The following is a 19,215-nucleotide window of genomic DNA, read 5'->3' as shown; positions in this document are numbered from 1 at the left end:
AGAGAGAGAGAGAGACATCTATACACATACATGCGTACATACATGCATAAATACATACATACATACATACATATATATATACATTCATTATATATATATATATATATATATATATATATATATATGCCTCTCCGTGTGTGTCCGTGTCGATGTATGTCAATTACTGTTATTCACGTGTACACACACGCACTGACATATTTATGTAAGATAATTAAACATACAGGAATACTTCTCTCTCTCTCTCTCTCTCTCTCTCTCTCTCTCTCTCTCTCTCTCTCTCTCCTTGTTTAGATTTCGATGATCTCTGTAAGAATAAATCGTGTCTACGCCACATTCTCCCATTCCACCCCGTTTGGCTGTTATTTCTTGCAGTCAGAGCGACACGGCCGCGGCTCCCCTTTCGGCTGAATGCATTTTCATGTTTGTGTCATGTGAATCACTTCTCCTCACACTGTCACCTTCATTCATCATACTTGCACACACACACACACACACACACACATAGCTTCATGAATACATACATAACCTCATACATATGTATATACATACATTCATACGTATTTTCGTGAATACGTTCGAAAACACTTACACACATACATACATACATACAAACATACACACACACACACACACGTACGTACGTGTGTGTGTGTGTGTGCGTGAAGGCCGGGGCTATGAAATGCAGGACCCAATTAGAGAACTGTGATTGGGGCCCTCAATTCTACAATTGAGCCAAAAAGCGTTGAGGACTTAAGGCTCCACCATTAGCCCTAATGGTGTACGAAAAATTCACCATAGCTTCCTCTGTTCAAGCGTGTGCGCGTGACCCAATTCGAAGAAATCTGTCCTATTGGTGGGGGGGGGGGAGCTGAGAGTATTGAGGACCTTCGGGTATAGCTGTTTACCGGGCCTCTTTGAATGTATGTTTTAGTAGAGTTAACATGTAGAGTCCGGGTCGACGGCTCAGTCTGCCCCTGGTTTAAAACCGGCCCTATCTATGTGTGTGTGTGTGTGTGTGTGAAACGTTCACACCTACGCACGCATCTCCATGCATCCACACTCTGTATTACTAATGTTGATAATGTTTGACAACGCGCTGTTGTTTGACATTTACGGTTGTGATGTAAACAAAGCTATGCACACGGCACCTCTGTTTCAGGTTTCAAGTTGTGTGTTTGTGTGTGTCCGTGTCCGTGTGTGTGTGTGTTATTTTACTATTTGACAGTTTTCATCAACTTGTTTACTCAGTATCTATCTCTCAATTTCTGTTGTATATATTCACACAAACACAGATCCACACAGACGCAAACAGATATACATGCACTTACGCAACACACGGACACACGCACGCATATAAATGTTTGTGTGTGTGGGTGGGGTGTATTTATGTACGTATATAAGTGTATGTATTTACATATATATGTGTGTATGTGAGTGTACATGTGTATATTACTCTGCATACCTTTGCATTGAGTACTTCCCTTTCTATGTAGTACGCTAATTTCCCTCTCACACAATTTCAACTTCAAAACGCCAGTATTTCGAAGTCACATCCCTTTTTCTTGCAAAAGTGTAATAAATATTGGCTCTTTACAAAAAGTATTGAGTAATTCGTCAGTTTTATATAAAATTGTTTCTATAAATAATTTGACATAAAAACAAATGTATGTATGTATGTATGTATGTATGTATGTATGTATACAGACATACATTGATACGCACCTGTGTGTGTATATGACAGGGCATATATGGTTTCTTCGTTCTGTATATCTACATGTTTTCCTTTCCTGTTTCCCAATACGTATGTCTGCTCTACTGCCTTCCTCTCTATCGATCAATCAATTTATCAATTTGCATTGAATATACAACAGATATATATATATATATATATATATATATATATATATATATTCTGAGTACAATAGACACTTATATGCATGCCCCCATGTACTTATGAATGTACATATGTATCTATATAAAAATGAATGTAAGTACATACATACATACATACATTTATATGTGTATACACACACACACATATATATATATATAGGGTATGTATGGATTTTTTGACTGCCTAGCGGGTAGCATGTCTATCTTACCTTATATATGTATATACATATATATATATAACAATATATATATATATATATAACAATATATATATATATATATAACAATATATATATATATATATATAACAATATATATATATATATATATATATATATATATATATATATATATATTGTTATATATTTGTGTGTGTGTTTTTAACTGCCCGTTATGTCTATAATGTTTACTTCAAGCAATTTCTATGTCTTCCTCTCCAATTTATTGCTATAGTCCACCTATTCATTCCCTGCAACAATCTCCCTTCTCTTTCGCCCTCTATTTTATTTAATCGTTTATTTGGGGTCATTTTTGTGGTTCACCTCATTTGAATAACCGTAATTTTCCTCACACACACCCATAAACGTTCGTTTACGTATATACAGAACTATTCCTATATACACACACATCCAAACACGCAGAGAGAATATATGAAAGACAAATAAACATTGATAAATTATGTTGTCTGTGCAAATCAAACTAAATTTCTTTTAGTATTGCAAGATATATATATATATATATATATATATATATATATATATATATATATATACATGTATACAGTGAGAAAGAGAGAGGAGGGAGTCGACATGTCTAGGCGTGTATACATATATATATATATATATATATATATATTATATATATATAAACTACGCCATTCGTTTACTCTAACAGCACTGTTATATATTTACTGTTTTACTGGTTTCAGTCAATGGACTGTGCCCAGACTGGGGCACCGTCAAGAAATTTAGTCGATCGTATTGACAATCAGAATTCATTTCATTCTTCTACATACTTTATCGATCGTTTTTGTTGAACCGTTAAGTTACAGGACATAAAAGGTTACAAAATAAACACATACACACAGAGAGACGTGCACACATACATATTTCATGCCTAAGACTATAGACACAACACAATAATGCACTCTCTCTCTCTCTCTCTCTCTCTCAATCTATCTTTCTATCTATCTATTTTCCTCTCTCTCTCTTGGTCAGTTTGGCTATCTCCTCCCCCTATCTCTCTCACTCATTCTCTCTACCGCGCTCTCTCTCTCTCTTTCTCTCACACTTTGTCTTATTGTCCAAAATATGATGAATCAATATCGTACCCCTCCACCCCCACACACTCATCCATGCGTAATAAACAACAAACTTGAAATATCACTGTTGTTGTTGTTGTTGGTGTTGGTGTTGGTGTTGTTGTTATTACTTCGGTCTTTCCTTCAGTTACATTTCGTTAAAAACATTTACTGTCGACTCTTATTCACAGCCGATTCTTCCTATTCCCGTCAAATTTCACCAATTTTCGGTTCCTTTTTTGCTGTTTCTGTTTCTTTAGTGGGGGGCGACGGGTTCTGCTGTGTGGGTTTCATATCAATGCGACAGAAGCGAATTCAAAGACAAGGTTTGAAGACGTTACAAGGATACATAACACCCTTTTCTTTTCTAAGTGAGATATTTCGGTTCAAGTTTCTTTTTTTTCCCCCACTCTTTTTTTTTTTTTTTCGGGGTTTAAATTTCGATTTGATTGAGGTGGGGCAAAATTGGTAACCGGGGTAAAATGAGTAATTTCTGATTTTGTGTTATTTTCTGCGTACCTGTTTGGAACAATTATGTTGCAGGTATTGCATCATAATCCTTTTGTTCCATCGCATCATCTTTGGGAATAAAAGTTGGTCAGCATAGTTGATGTTGTTGTTGAGGTTGAAGAGGGTTTCGAACATAGTCAGGTACCAGATACCTTTTTTGCAAGAAATTTTTTCTTCAACTTTGACCCAAATTCTAATTGAGGTTGCTAATAAAATATCTGGATAATTTTTGGTGTTTAACAGTCACAATTCTTTTCTCTTTTGAATTCCAAGTCGGTTTTTTTTCTCACATTAGTGTCTCATTTGATAATTTTCAATTTAGAAAAAAAATAATGTCTTAACTGGGTCAAATCGAGTAATGACCAATTTCGTAAATTTCTGCTCTTTACCATGAAAAACCCACTCCAGCAGATTCTGAAGAAGCTATAGATAATATTTTATGTCAAGTTTTTAGATTTAGCCAAGTTTCGTTTAATTTCATATCATGTGCCAGTTTTCTATGATCCTCTTACAATTTGACTGAGATATTTCGAATTTTTGTTGAATTTCTAATCTTTCCAATGTCTAAGGATGGATATTGATGTGTTATGATTTTTTTTCTCCCCAAATGTAATTCTGGAGAATTGAAGAAACAAATTTACCTTGTCTTGTCTTACTCATTTTGCCCCATCTAAATTTGTCTTTTATACAAGCTCAAAGAGAATGGAGATAATTTTCTGAAATAGTGTTCAGATTATGTTACAATGTTTTAATGTATTTAGAGAAGGCCATGTGCTCAGCTGATATAGTTTTTGTAAAGTAGTGAACATTCGTAATAAAATCTTTTTTTCTCAGTCAAAAATGCAGTGAATATTACTCATTCTGCCCCACCCCATTTTCATTCTCTCTCTCTCCATTTTTTTTTTTTACCTCTTAATCCTTTGTGTTGAAGAGCGTAGGCTCGAAACATAAAAGACTTTTCTATTTTTCTCGAGTGTTAAACTTATACACCTGCTTGTTGTTCCTACACCTGTCTTCGTCTTTTGTTTTCTATGAACTTGAACTATATATGTGTGTGTGTGTGTGTGTTTCAACTCCATAGAGCAGGAAAGAAAGCATTATAGCCTGGTATACCTTACATTTGAAACACTCGTAATGAGTTCAAAACTCACTCTAAACAACGGTTGAGGGAATATAATTTGAGACAGTTGTGTATACTAAAGGCAAATGGGATCCTATATGACGGACGTTCAACCGGGAAGGGAGATAACTCTGATCGCATCTTTTGATCGATATGTTGGGGCGAAATAGAAAATGGGTCAACGATTAACGTTTACTTAGAATATGCTGAAAGTAACACTGAGAAAAGGAATGAACGAGAAAAAACGATATCATAAAACATCATTTCAAATTCTTCACGGGATCTGTCAGAGAATTCATTTCGAGGTTTGGTACATACACCAGCCAAATGTGTGACTTGATTTCGAAACCCGACCACAGCCATTTCACTTGATTTACATGACTAACCTCGGTGTTCCAGTTGATTCGATCAACAGAACAGTCTGCTCGTGAAATGGAAGTGCAAGTGGCGTAACACTCCACAGATACGGGGCGTACCCATCACTGGGCGATTCGGCGTGACACAGACTGTGTGACAAGGCTGACCCTTTGAATTACTGGTACAATTCAGTTTTGCCAGCTTATTGAACTGGAGCAGCGTGAAATAAAGTGTCTTGCTCAAGGACACACCGTGCCGTCGTGTATCGAATCCGTGATCCGTTAACCACAAAGCCACGCGCCTTCACACTTGTTCACTTGGGCTACTTTTCTTTGTCCTTTTTTTTGTTTTTAGTCGTTACACTACGTAAACATGGTCGGTCAGGCCCTATAATGAAAAATGTCCCTTAATCCACAATGGTAATTCCCAAATAAGAAAATGAAATCATTTCTTAAGCTGGGACAAATCTGTTGCAATGGAGAAATTCTGGTGAATTCTTGGCCTGACTTGTTAGCAAACATGTTTGGTTCGACTTGACAACAAAATGTTCAGCGTGTTTCTTGAAATCCTTTGCACCACAATTTGCATGTAAGAACATGTTTTGTTTCGTTTTGGGGTGGTGGGGTTTATGATAAACGATGAGCGCTTATATTTAAATGATTTGTAAAAGTTAATATATCATGTAGATTTTATTTGCTGGATTTAATGTCCATGAGTTGACTGAAGTTTGTGGTTCATCATTCGAAGTCAACTGGGACAGTATAATATACGTGGTTTTATCTCTGAAAATATGAAGAGCCAAGTCGATTCTGGAGGGATTTTGAACGGAGAACGTAATCAAATATCACAAGGTATTTCGGTCAGCATGTAGTTTAAATTTCTTTGCATGAAGACATGAAATTGAGGATTTTCCTCTTCAGCTCAAGCAGCCTGATAGTTTTTCAGCCGTTCATGGATAACAGCAGTTATCACGGTCATATCACAGCAACGGAGGCTGTCAGAGAGTAAGTGATGGGAAAGACAGTGGTGACGGTGGTGGAGGAGAAGGCGGCGAAGTCCAAGGTATTGATTGCGGTGACGTCAGAAGTCTGAATGGTATGTGTATGGCAGATGTAGTGGCGCTGGTGGTGGTACTGTTGTTTATCATGCAGCTTTGCAATAAGTTCCAAGTTGACAAACTATATCATTGTTTTGATGAAAATTGTTCATTGCTTGGAAAATATTGGTCAAGTTTAATAAAATTTAATATGTACTCAATGCATGAAGTGTCATTGTTGGGCCCAATGAAGAGCCTTCCACGGGAGCTACGTGAGACGGAAAAAAGAGGCGGGGTGACCAGCGGAAGGTCTGGAGAGAAGGAAAAGACTAGTCCGAGATACACATACATATATTTATATACATGCATATATTTATACACACATACATATGTATGTGTGTGTGTGTGTGTGTGTGTATAAATATGACAGCAGGTAATCTTTTGCAAAACACCTAAAAACCAGGCTCCACTTCAACTTATTATTCTCCTCTGTATCCCCCCCCCCCACACACAACAGAAAGACGTTGCTACTTATTTCTATCTGTCTCTTCCTCATTCTCACAGACTGAGAGAACCCCGACACTAAAACGTATCTCTTACACTTGTCCCACCTCAGTCAGCCGAGCCAAATTAGTCGATGTGGTGTTCGTGCCGTGTTCGCTTGTTGTGCGGCTCCTTTCTGCTTATCACCTTCTTACAACAAAACACGACACAAGTAGCTCCACATGATCACTCCATCTGCTCGATATAGCAGCCAAATTACTTTCAATTTTTATCCCAGGATAATATTGGATAACATTGGATAACATAGGACACATTGGATAAGATGATCTTGGATTCCGTTCACACCAAAATTTACCCAGTCAAATTACCAGAGCTCCCTCTTTCGAACGAGCCGAAAAACAGCACAACTCATTTCCTCCCCTGGCCATTTCCGGGTCACGAGTGTTTACTTCATCATCGGTCCTACATAAAGAGTAACTCATATGAGTCACAAACTATTGTGTGTGTGTGAGTGTGTTAAATAAAACGAGACAACAAAACCAAGGCAGTGTTAAGTGTCTAGGACATTTATAAAGAGAAAGATAGTCTTACAGCTGTTTCTGAGATAATAGGGATTTCTCTTCATCAGAGACGATATGAGAGAGTTAACTAGAGGGAAATAGAAGAGTTCAATGTAAGAAGTTATTTTGGAAAGGGAGAGATTTACACAAGTTCCCTTCGAATGAACAGCACATGGGATTAATACCTTCACACTATCCAATCGTAATAACAAAATATGAACTCCTATCAGAATTTACATACCATGGACAAGAAGCCTTTTTTACCCATTCTACGCAGCACATTCCTTGGAACAGCAACTTTAACATCCAACATATATTTTTATTTTTATTTTTATTCTCTTATTTCTCTTTATACTTCCTATATCCTTCCTTTTCCCAAATAACTTCTTATATCGAACTTTACTATTCCCTTCTATCTAACTCTCTCGTATCATCTCTGATGATGGGATATCTTTTATATTCATGAAACAGCTGTAAGACTACCTTTCCCTTTATAAATGTCCTAGAAATTTCACACTGCCTTGGCTTACTACATCATCTATTATGTATTTTTTAGACAGTAAGGTGTATTGTGAGGGATATTCGACTATTGTTTCTAGTAAATCGAAGCGACTTCGATGAGGTTTCCTCGTTGGATCATCGAATTGTGGTCAACCTTGGTCCACGAACCCTGTGATCAGAAGAATATCCTTTCGATTGTTTTTTTCATAGTGTATCTAGAGCCAATGTATTCTACTTTTAAAGAGGGTTGGGATTAGTTTGAGGGAGATTTTAGTTGCTATTTCTAGCTGGTCAAGCAACCACATATAAGCTCCCATGTTGGCTTCAGATTTGTATCAGTAGATAAATGAGTTGCGTGTGTGTGTGTGTGTGTGTGTGTGTGTGTGTGTGTGTGTGTGTGTGTGCGTGTGTGTGTGCGTGTGTGTGTTACAGTTTTCTATTGTTTGAAAGATCACATAAAATCGATGGTGTGGGTGTTTTTGTTTTGTTTTCTTTTGTTTTTTGTTTTGTTTTGTTTTTTGGCAACGTCTGTAGTCTGACCTGGCTAGAAATAACTTGGCTATTGCACCCTCTGTGTGTGTGTGTGTGTGTGTGTGCGCTGGAAAAGGCATTTGGATGGGTTGAGAAGAAAGGAGGGGGAGGTGATGTATAGTCACGTGACCTTTACAGGAAGTAATCTTTACTTGAAAACCACCAATTAGAATTTGATTTCACAAGCTCTCTGTCCTTCTAAGTAAATAATATTTCAAATTATTTTAATTATAACTAAGACATTTGTTGTAAAATACTTAATAGAATGGATTATTTATTTGCTTAAAAGTAACAGTCACTTGGAGATTCCACCTGGGAATGTAGGTAGGTAGGTAGGTAGGTAGATATATATATATATATATATATATATATATATATATATATATATATATATATATATATATATATATATATATATATATATATATATATATATATATAGAGAGAGAGAGAGAGAGAGAGAGAGAGAGAGAGAGAGAGAGAGGTAGGCAGGCAGATACGTTCTCACGCACGTGCGCCTCACATACATGTTAGGGATGGAAGAAAGAGATAGGAGTTTGGTGGGAGTCGATAGAATAAAACTAATATCCGACCAACAAATGGCCTCAAATATAGGACGAAGTAATCGTAAAAGCCGTTTTTCTTGTGGTGTGTAATTTATTCGAAGAACGATTACTTTGTGCTTTGATTTAGGTATCACTGGATGATTCCTTGAAGACATGGATGCTGTAGGTGTGAACATAAAGACATTAAAAACGAATTCAATTGCTAAAATTATGAGATATTTGTTGCAAAACCTTGCCTTTAGAACGTGAGAGAGAGAGAGTCAGTTGAATGTTAATAAGATATCGAATTTGTTGAGGAGGGAAGAAAAATGTCCTGTTAGTGTTGAATGTAGGTAAATGTTTCCAATTTTGGCAAAAGGCCAGCAAATTTATTGAGAATTAGTCGCTTCCATCGACCTCAGTATTTGATTGGCACTTTGTTTTAGGGACCACGAAAAAGATAAGTGGTAAAGTTGACCTCGGTAGGATTTGAACTTAGAGCGGAAACTAATGCTACTAAAGCATCTTTCTCCGATACGCTAACGCTTCTGCCAGTTCACCCTTCTTCAGTGGTGGTAAATAACAATCAATAAGAGTTATGCTGTTTTAGGGGGGAAAAAATCTTTTTTCCTGTTTTAATCGTTAAAATATTTTCCAATTAACCGATGACCTGTTTTAAAAAGAAAAAAAAATAATAATCAATATGGACGTACTAGTTGCCTTCGGTATGTTACGTTACTAAGTGACAATCAAGAGATAATCGTAACGGATTACGCTGAACAATACATACATATATACATACAGCACACACAGATATATAAACGTTAGGAATATTTTTTTTACAAAGTAAACAACCGGTTGTACGGTGCACCGCATGGATTAATGAAGAGTTGAACAGAAAGAACACAAGGAGAAAACACATTTAATTGGGCAAAATCTCGTCAGAGGAGTAAAAAAAGACATCGTTAGGTTATTACATGTTATTCTTCCAAAACATCTCAACAGGTTCATTTTTACTCCTCGGACGAGATATTGTCCAAGAAAATGTTTTAATTCCTGAAAGTTAATTGGTGGGGGGCAAACTCGAAACAGCTGTAAGTGAACATGTTGAATTTTTGAATTTTGCAGTTATAAATTATATTAACGCTACTTCTCCATTTTCTGGATTTTAATTATTAAAGTATTAAAGCCCAAGTTGACCTCGGCGTGATTTGAACTCATATCGCTCAGACTCAGAACGAATATTGCGACGACTGTATCCAAAGCTCTGACGATGCTGTCGGTTCACCTGCGTAATAAAATAAAATAACTTATGGATTTTAATTTAATTTAAATCAAAAGTCTTCAGCTTGTGTGCCACGACACAGTTGTGTCTTATGTCTAGCACATTGGTAGGTCACAAGTTTTTGAGGCAAATCAAAAAGCAGAATATTTAGGAAATAGTCCCCCCTCCCGTCCCCTATTAATGTGTTTCGCTTGTAACAAAATGGAATGTTTGCCACCACCACCACCTCATACACATCGCTATTTTAAAACAATTTTTCAGATCCATTTTTTTGTTTCTTTATATATGGTGGTGGGGCGTTTGTGTGATGGGGGAGGGGGAATGGAGGATTAAGTCGTTCGATTGCCTGAATTATCTGCTCCTGTTTTAACGCCCAGCTTACAGAGGTTTCCACAGTTTGAATTACGGGTACAATCCACTCAACCAGCTTCCATACAATTTTCACCCAATTATAGAAAAGATGGAGGAAATGACATTTGCCCAAAGTTCTCCACAGTCGGATCGAACTTGGAACCTCTTAACCATTGAACTATACTGCACCTACTGTTCCTGTATACATGAAGAGTTCAAAGGGTCAAGAGCCATCGAATTACATGATATATCTATGTATGTATGAAGTCTCTGGTTTGGTATCCAGCTGCAGGTTTAGCCAACCAGGATCAGGAGTTCGACTCTAAGCTCTGGTGAAGACAAATAACCGAGAGATGGAGAAATTCAACAGAAGATCCACAAGTATGTTGTTGTTCAGAAAGTTTGGAGTAAACCTTGGCACCAACTTTCCGATATCACCGAAAAGTGTGAACGGTCCTACACAAGCTTTTGCCATTTAAAAAGAAAGAAAGAAAGAAAGAAAATCTGTGGAAAGTGTAACACGTATATATAACAGGTATATAAAACTGATACGCCGGGATGGACGCCATGTTTGTTGATTCCCCCTCTTATCTCTGTCTTCTGTTTTTGTTCATTTGAACTGTATATACAGGATACATACATACATATATATATATATATATATATATATATATATATATATATATATAATGTGTAAGTTTAAATAGCTGATGATGTATTATAACTCTTTCGACGCTTTTATTAAGTGTGCAATGAATAAAAAAAAATAGTTGAAAATCGTTGGGTTGGATATTATTACAAAATAAAAATAACTGGATGGAGATGAAATAGAAAAAAAGAAAATGTTTTGAGTGGTGGAACATTCAAAGTATTCCACTTTATCAAATACTGTAGTGTGCATTCTCTACATTGCTTAACTATCGGGACTTATTAATAGTAATAATGGTCTTTATTATTAGAAATAGGTTGTTGGTTTCATCTGAGTAAACTACATATACACACATGTATATACATATATGCATGCACACACACACACACACACACATGTATATATATATATATATATATATATATGTATATATATATATATATATATATAGAGAGAGAGAGAGAGAGAGAGAGAGAGAGAGAGAGAGAGAGAGAGAGAGAGAGAGAGAGAGAGAGAGAAGATTAAAACAAAGCAATTTAAAAAATTTAAATAAATTGGGGCAATTATTTTTAGTTTCTCCTCCATCTCCGATATGTTTTATATCTAAGTAGTGCAAAAGCTAAAGAATTTTTAATTTATTCTATCTGTGCGAAAGAGTATCATTAATGTTAATTAATTTTCTGTGTATGGTTTGTAGATCTGATGTTGTTTGTTTAGTTGATTCGTTCGGGTTTGGTACAAGCGCACAGCACTAGCTCTCACCCCTTTTGGAGCTCACCGAACCGAATATCTTATATCTCTCAACCGAAAAACAGAACAAAAATAAAAACAAAATTATAATAAAATAAAGAAATTATTTCAGTCCAGTACCGGCTTGGCTGTGTGGATTAAGAAACATGGTTTCGGGTTCAATCCCTCTGCGCAACACCTTAAATAAGCTGAAGACGGCTCAACTAAATAAAAGCGTTCCGAATTGTCTTTCTCGCGTCTCAAAGAATAATTCATGTTAGCCAACTCCTAATAGGTTTTTCTTATCATCGTGTTTAGCTCTACTTATTGACCGGTGATAAAACCATTGAAATTGTTCAAACTTATCTTTTTATTGCATACACACATCAGACTCGCACTTGTATACAAAGAGAGACAGAGAGAGAGGGAGAGAGATATAGAGAGAGGGGGGAGAGAGAGAGAGAGAGAAGGGATGGAGAGAAACGCTTAATTCTCATCTTCACAGACTTTTTCATTTGCCTCTCCACTTCACTCTCGACTCATTTTATTTCTAACATACTCGTATCTCCTTAAAAACCAATACACACTCGTTAACATTCCCGACACAAATGTATTGGGAACATCCTCATCTCTTATTACACTCACATGCACATATTATATATATATATACATATATATATATACATACAATGGAAGTTCGGTTTACGAATTTAAATCGTTCCTGAAGGCAGTTCATAACCCGAAATGTTCGTAAACGAAGGCACGGTGAATTCGAGCAAGGATGTGTACTGAATGAATGCAAGACAACAACTGAAGTTTTGCCGCCGATTCTCCCAGTTTGGTGTTAACTGTTATTGTCAGCTTGTGTGTTCATTATTCGAGATACCATTCGTTGCCCGAGATATATTATGTTTGAAAAAGTATTCGGGATGAGAGGAGTTCGTAAACCGAGGCTTCTATATATATGTGGAGAAAAGGCAAATATCTCAGAAGTTCGCCTCTCAAACACGATATTCCGGTTTCGATCCCACTGCGCAGATCTTTGAACGAGTATCTTCGGTCACTGTCTTGAGTTGATCCAAGTGATGTTGAGTGCAAATGTGTGAACCAGCATCACTGTGAGTTTGGGATGCTAAGGTTCAAATGTCTGCGAGGTGTTCAGCTTCTTCCGTTCATCAAACTGGATAGAACCGACATAACATTGTGACCGAGTTGGCAGAAATGTTTAGAGTGTCAGACAAATGCTTAGCACCATTTCTTGCAGACTCTTTGGCGTTCTGAGTTCAAATGTTGCCGAGGTCAACTTTTCTTTTCAGTGTCGATAAAATAAAATACCAGTCAGGTATTTCGGTCGATGTCAACTTGTCCTCCCTCCTCAAAATTTCAGGCCTTCTGCCGAAAGGAGAAACACTCATTATTGTCATCATAATTTACCGTGCCTGTCTTATATAAATGCGCACGTTTATAAGCACACACACACACACGCACATAGGTACATGTACGTTCGGATCTTTTTGGTTGAGTCTTACATAATGTAATTACGTACACTGACGCAAACCTTAAACACACACATCCTTACACATGGACATACACTTCCATCAAAGACACTAACACACACATCTTTCTCTCCCTCCCACCCTCTCCTACACTCTCTTCCACACACAAACCTCTCTATCAGACATCATGGCTGCTGTTTACCTATTTTTTCCTTCTTTTTAAATAACATTTTAATAACATTCACCAGCTTCACACCGCCCACACATCTACACATACCTACTTTCAATCTACCAGAAACTGTATCACCACCACCACCACTATTACTTCTGCTGTTGCATATTTCCTTGTACAACTTCTGATAAAACCTGTGGAGTTCGTCGTCTCTTATTTCTTTCTTCTCTTATTTTCTCATCTTCATCACCAACAACTTTTTCCTTTTTCTTATTCTCTGTTCCTCTTATAATTGTGTGCTTTCTCTCCTCCTCCCTCCCCCCTCTCTCTCTCGTAACTTATGTCCGTCTTTCTCCATTTCTTCTCTTCTACTCATCATATTTTTATCATATTCTTTCTTTCTACTCCACCACTTCTATCTATCTTTTATATATACATACATACTCTCTCACTCTCTCTCTTTCTCTCTCTCTCTCTCTCTCCCTACTTTTTTTCTTTCTCCTCTTCACCTTCTCTATCCGCTATTTTATAACACTTTCCATTCACTTCCTCTTCTTCTCTCCATACCCTTTTCTCCTTTCGTTTTCTGTATATCCTTTCTGGGTTTTTTTTTCTGGTTTTGTTTTTTCATTATTGATCTCATTTCATTTTCCCAATTTCTGGACTTTCTTCTGTCCTTTAATCACACCCACTGCCATGCTGGAGCACCACTTTGTGCTGATCCAGTTTCCTTCAATGAGCTCCATCCTCAATACATTCCGTTCATCTTCTGAACTTCCAACACAATTTTGATCTTCAGTCTTTCTCTCCTTCATCCTCTCTTCTTCATACTGCTGATCCTCCTCGATACTTTCTATTATTCATCTTCTCTCTCTGTCTTTCTGCTGGCTCATCCTTTATCACTTCCGACTTTTGATCCTCTGTAATTGTTACTCTTGAAAATATACTACTTCATAATTTCCCCTCATTCATCTCTCTCTCTCTCTCTCTCTCTCTCTCTCTCTCTCTCTCTCTCTCTCTCTCTCTCTCTCTCTCTCTCTCTCTTTCTCTCTCTCTCTCTCTCTCTCTCTCTCCCCTCTCTAAATCCCATCATTATATATCCCTGTTGCTAACCATTTATTTACTTACTTTCTCCCTCTCTTTCCACTTCCATCGGCGGTTTTCCCTGTTTCTTTTGCCTCTCTTCTGTTTTTCCTTTCCTGTTTCCCCTCTTTTCTCTCTTTTTGCTTGTAATTCTGCTCCGTCTCCCTTTGTCACGTGATAGGTTGCCTTCCGTCTCCCTCTCGTCTTACTTTCTTACCTTCCCTCCCTTACAACCAGCCAACCAGCAACTGACTGACTAATTGGAGATCTGAACGCATTTCAAATCCCCATCTATTTATCGATCGATCGATCGATCAATCGATCAAGCAATCAATCACTAACTCAATCAAAAATCTAAATAGCGATTAGATACAGAATGGAATTTCTACATATTCATTCGACTTGCTTGAAATGGCAGCCAAATTTCTCAAATTATACTCTACCATCTTAATGGGAACATTAGGCATTGTAGTCTCAGATAAAGATGGTGGAGGATGAGATGGTCACGGCTAGAGCGTCTTTGATCATAGGTTTGGTCGATACCAGAGCTGACACCCGAAGCTAAACAACCACAATGACGAAGCGACAGTTCTTCGTTTCAAGTCTGCCAAAAATGGTTTTGGTTGTCTGCACAAAACATCAGATCCTAAATCCAGCTGATAGAAGTAGGACCCCATACCTTTTGTGAATATTCGGTAGACTAGCACTTTCTCCTTGGGCCGATAATCTCCACTGCTTATTAATACGGAACATGTGTGCACCCACTTTCCTTCGTATCTCGCTTATTCTGTTTCTGCATCAACTTGCAGCCTAAATCTGATTTCGTTTGCCAATCACACATTCATCAACACACCTACAAACCTACCTGCATAAATGTCACCTGCCCTCTTTCATCTCGTTTCATTAATCAAGCACCCTCGCGCCGAACCATAATACCGTCGCTGCTGCTGCTGCTGTGGAAGATGCTACAAGCGACATCTGTTATCATTTACATTAAATATTGATTTTAAATCCGGCTGTGGTCAGCGTTGCCTTTCATCCCTCGATGGTCGTCGATAAAATAAAGTACCGATCGAGTACTGGTGTCGACGGGAATGACCTGGCTCCACCCCGCCACCCCGCCTCTAAAACATTTCCTATCTCCTGCTTCAATTAGGGCGGCGGGCTGGCCAAAAGAGAGGCCAAAATGCTTAGCAGTAATTTTTTCCGGCTCTTTATGTTCTGAGTTCAAATCCCGCCGAGGTCGACTTTGCCTTTTATCGATTCGGAGGCGATAAAAATAAAGTACCAGTTACGAAATGGGGTTGATGTAATCGATTGCCCCCCCCCCACTCCCATCAGTCTCCTTCAACTTTTCAGATCAGATTCAAAGCAGACTTTCTCTCTTAATATTGGAAGGAGTCTTTCCTCGGAACATTACTCTCTATAGAGTAAACACCCTGGACTATTCCCATCGTCCACAGAACTATTCGCAACCTCCCTGCTTCAATGTGCAACTCGTTACAAGAGAGTTTTCTCTGCTAAAGCCTCTCCCAAGCTGCAAAAAAGCTAACTTTCGCTCCTATTGCGACATATTTCTACAGAATGTTGTAGAGAAGATTTTGGTCAGCATTATCCTTGCCGAGTTCATTCAACAGGTTGGTTTATCTCTTCTTCTCCAGACTCAGATTTTTTACCATGCACGAAGAAATAATGACTCGATACATTCAACATATCAATTACAAGACGGAAATGTATTGATCAGAGACTTGCACCGCCATCATTGCTTCATTGATCTCATTGAGATCTTTGATTCGGTTAACCAGGGTGTATTATGGATGATAATTCTCAGAATAATTTATTGTCCTTACAAATGTACAAATATTATCAATTCCGTTCATGATTATAAGAGAGCGTGTCTTGTAATTGGTGGAGAATGCTTCAATCAGTTTTAGTGTACAACAGGCTGTGATATAACCGCTTCTGCTACATGTGTGTGAGTGTGTACGTATTAGCCTACATGTCTGAGTGTTATTTCTAGCGAGCTTTTGTTTCATCTTCACGGTTCGCTTGATGCTGATTGTATTTTGTGTAACGACAGCGATATGACAGAATCGTTAAAGCGTCGTACCAAAGAATTCCTTGCGGAACTCGTTCTAACTCTCCACGTCCTGAGTTCAAAGACCGCCCAGGTTATTCACCCATCATCGTTTCGGAGTTGTTAAATGTAATAACATCAGTCAAGTTCTTTGATTTATTCTTTGTCTCTCTCTGTCTTCTCTCTCAATGAAAATCAATAATGGGTCCCCTATGGAGGTTGGGGCTATTATATGATAAAATGAGAAGGGTGCAAAGAGTGTTAGCTTGAAGGGTGGTGACATAAAGAGGGTGGCTGGTATCAGAGAAGGGGAGGAGACAGGAAGAGACAGAGAGAGAGGGGGGGAATGTGAAAGACAGAGCGGAAGAGAGAGAGAGAATGTGTTGACTGAAGGGAACAGCGAATTTTAATGTTTTGTTCTTTAATTGTTGCATAATTACTTAACGCTTCAGTGAATTAACAACTATCGTCTGCTCAGTCAAAACTTGACAATATGTCCAACAACAGGTGTGAAACTAGCAAGCCAAAGGGAAAGTGTTTTTGTATTTGTTTTCAAATTACCGTATTAAGATTTATTAAAACTTTACCAACTGAAACAATAAACTATAGATAATGTCTTTCCTTTTCTTCCATAGATAAATAGCCCCGTCGTTGTTTATTCCTTATCAGACCATGTCTTCACCGACAGAGAGGCCTCTTGATCAGGACAGATTTGTGTAATTTCTAGCAAAAGAAATTCCTTGACGATCTTTTTCCGTTTTTGTTCGACCGTTTCACATGACTTTATTCATTGAAACTTATTAAAACTTCAGAAGTTCTTAAAACTTTGGTCGTCATAATGCTTTGCTTTCGTTTGTTTAATAAATTCCTCCTCCTAATGATTTTGCTTTCATTTTGTGATTAGGTAAAATTGATTAAACTTTGAACCCCAGTAACATTTTATTGCAATTTTTCTGGAACAAATAAATTACAAAATCGGATTTAACGTGGAAAATTATTTCAATATACCAAATTTGAAAATTTTGAAGTAATTTTAAAATTTCACAATGTCACAGCAACAGGGAGGCCTCTGCAAAATTGCTAATAATCAATCATCAATCGTTTCCTAGTTGCACATCGTCAATCTTCTCATCCTTCCAACCCTCCACCAATTCAACTTTGATATTACCTTACCATTACAATCAATCAGTTTTATGATTCAACTTTATTACTTGCCACTATTTTAAAATCTATCCCACGTCAGCGTGTATTTGTAAATCTATTTCTAATTTAAACGGGAACTGAACAGGGAACGGGATAGGACATGAAACAGTGTAATGAGAATGGGAACTGAAAATAACCCCCCCCCCCCGCGCTTTTCCGGGTATTACCGGGTAGTTCGGCTAGTGTATATATATATATATATATATATACTAATGTTTGGTAAACATAGAACTCGTGTGTTCTGAGTTCAATTTTTCCCGTTTATGTATGTATGTATGTAATTTGTGGTGTGTGTATATTTATGTTTGCGTGTCTATGCTCGCGCCGCTCTCTGCATGTGAGTCTGCGCGCGCTCGTGGATGTGGACGTGTAGCAGCGTTGCTTTTTTCTTCTTTTCTCTCTCTCTCTCTCTCTCTCCTCTCTCTCTCTCTACTCTCTCTCTCTCTCTCTCTCTCTACTCTCTCTCTCTCTCTCTCTTGTTTATATATTTCCCATCTCCATGTGTGCATTCATGTTATGTACGTGTCCTGTCGGTGCTACTGGTATTCCATGCTATCCGACTTTGGAGGAGCGTTCAACTAAGACGGAAGAATTGTTCATATACAATTTCTTAAAACATTGCAGCTGGTATGTATAAACCGTTGTTGTTGTTGATCGTCTCTTCTCTTTACTCCGACTCGATCCCCCCACCGCCACCGCCACCCCCCACCACCATTTTCATTATCACTGCCGCCGCCATCATCATCAGCCCCCACCGCCGCCGCCGCCGCTTACTCATTGTCGTTAATGCACCAAACGAATTTTAATAATTAAAAATAAACAAAATCTTAAAAAGCAAAACTTCCTAAACATGGTGAGCCAACAGAAGTTGCCCTCTTGTACCGTCACTAGTCTGCTAGAAATAACAGCCGGTCCTCCCTCGCTGTCTTTCAGAAATAAAAGTAGAGGACCCTTTAGATAATGTTGTCGTAAGTATTCCCTTTTGAAATGAACGGACGGGGAGGAAGCACGATGATGGGTCTTCTTGGATCAGAGCTGACCTGTGGCCGAAGCGAAACGATGTCTTCGACAAGAGGTTCTGTTAGAAACAGCAGCTAAAGCTCTCGTAAATTACACTCTACCGTCTTTTCCAAAAAATGACTGAAGGATACATTATAGAATGTCTAAGAATATCTAGGATATGAATGACTAGGTGGACGGATGGTCACAGTTGAAATAGCTTTGGCCAAAGGATCTGCTGATCGGCTGCTCAGATCTCATGACCTTGGGCTAAACAACAACAGTGCAAAGCAGACACATGAAACAATCACAAA

The 19,215-nt window shown here is 37.8% G+C and overlaps 1 protein-coding gene across 3 annotated transcripts in view; it reads left to right on the top strand.

Annotated features, from left to right (window-relative positions):
* Nucleotides 1-19,215, top strand: part of LOC106873257 (ubiquitin carboxyl-terminal hydrolase 2) — a 62,443-nt gene that overhangs the window by 7,897 nt on the left and 35,331 nt on the right. The window contains exon 1 of one of the 3 annotated variants that reach the window (XM_014920541.3): nt 18,264-18,529. The exons of the other annotated variants lie outside the window; for them this stretch is intronic. The gene's annotated coding sequence lies outside the window, so the exon portion shown is untranslated. Of the gene's footprint in view, nt 1-18,263; nt 18,530-19,215 lie in introns of those variants that run through there. 3 annotated transcript variants of the gene reach the window in all.

Source organism: Octopus bimaculoides, chromosome 20 (genome assembly GCF_046866305.1).
Source record: "Octopus bimaculoides isolate indiv1 chromosome 20, ASM4686630v1, whole genome shotgun sequence".
Taxonomy (NCBI): domain Eukaryota; kingdom Metazoa; phylum Mollusca; class Cephalopoda; order Octopoda; family Octopodidae; genus Octopus; species Octopus bimaculoides.
This window is presented reverse-complemented; position numbering and strand designations above follow the sequence as displayed.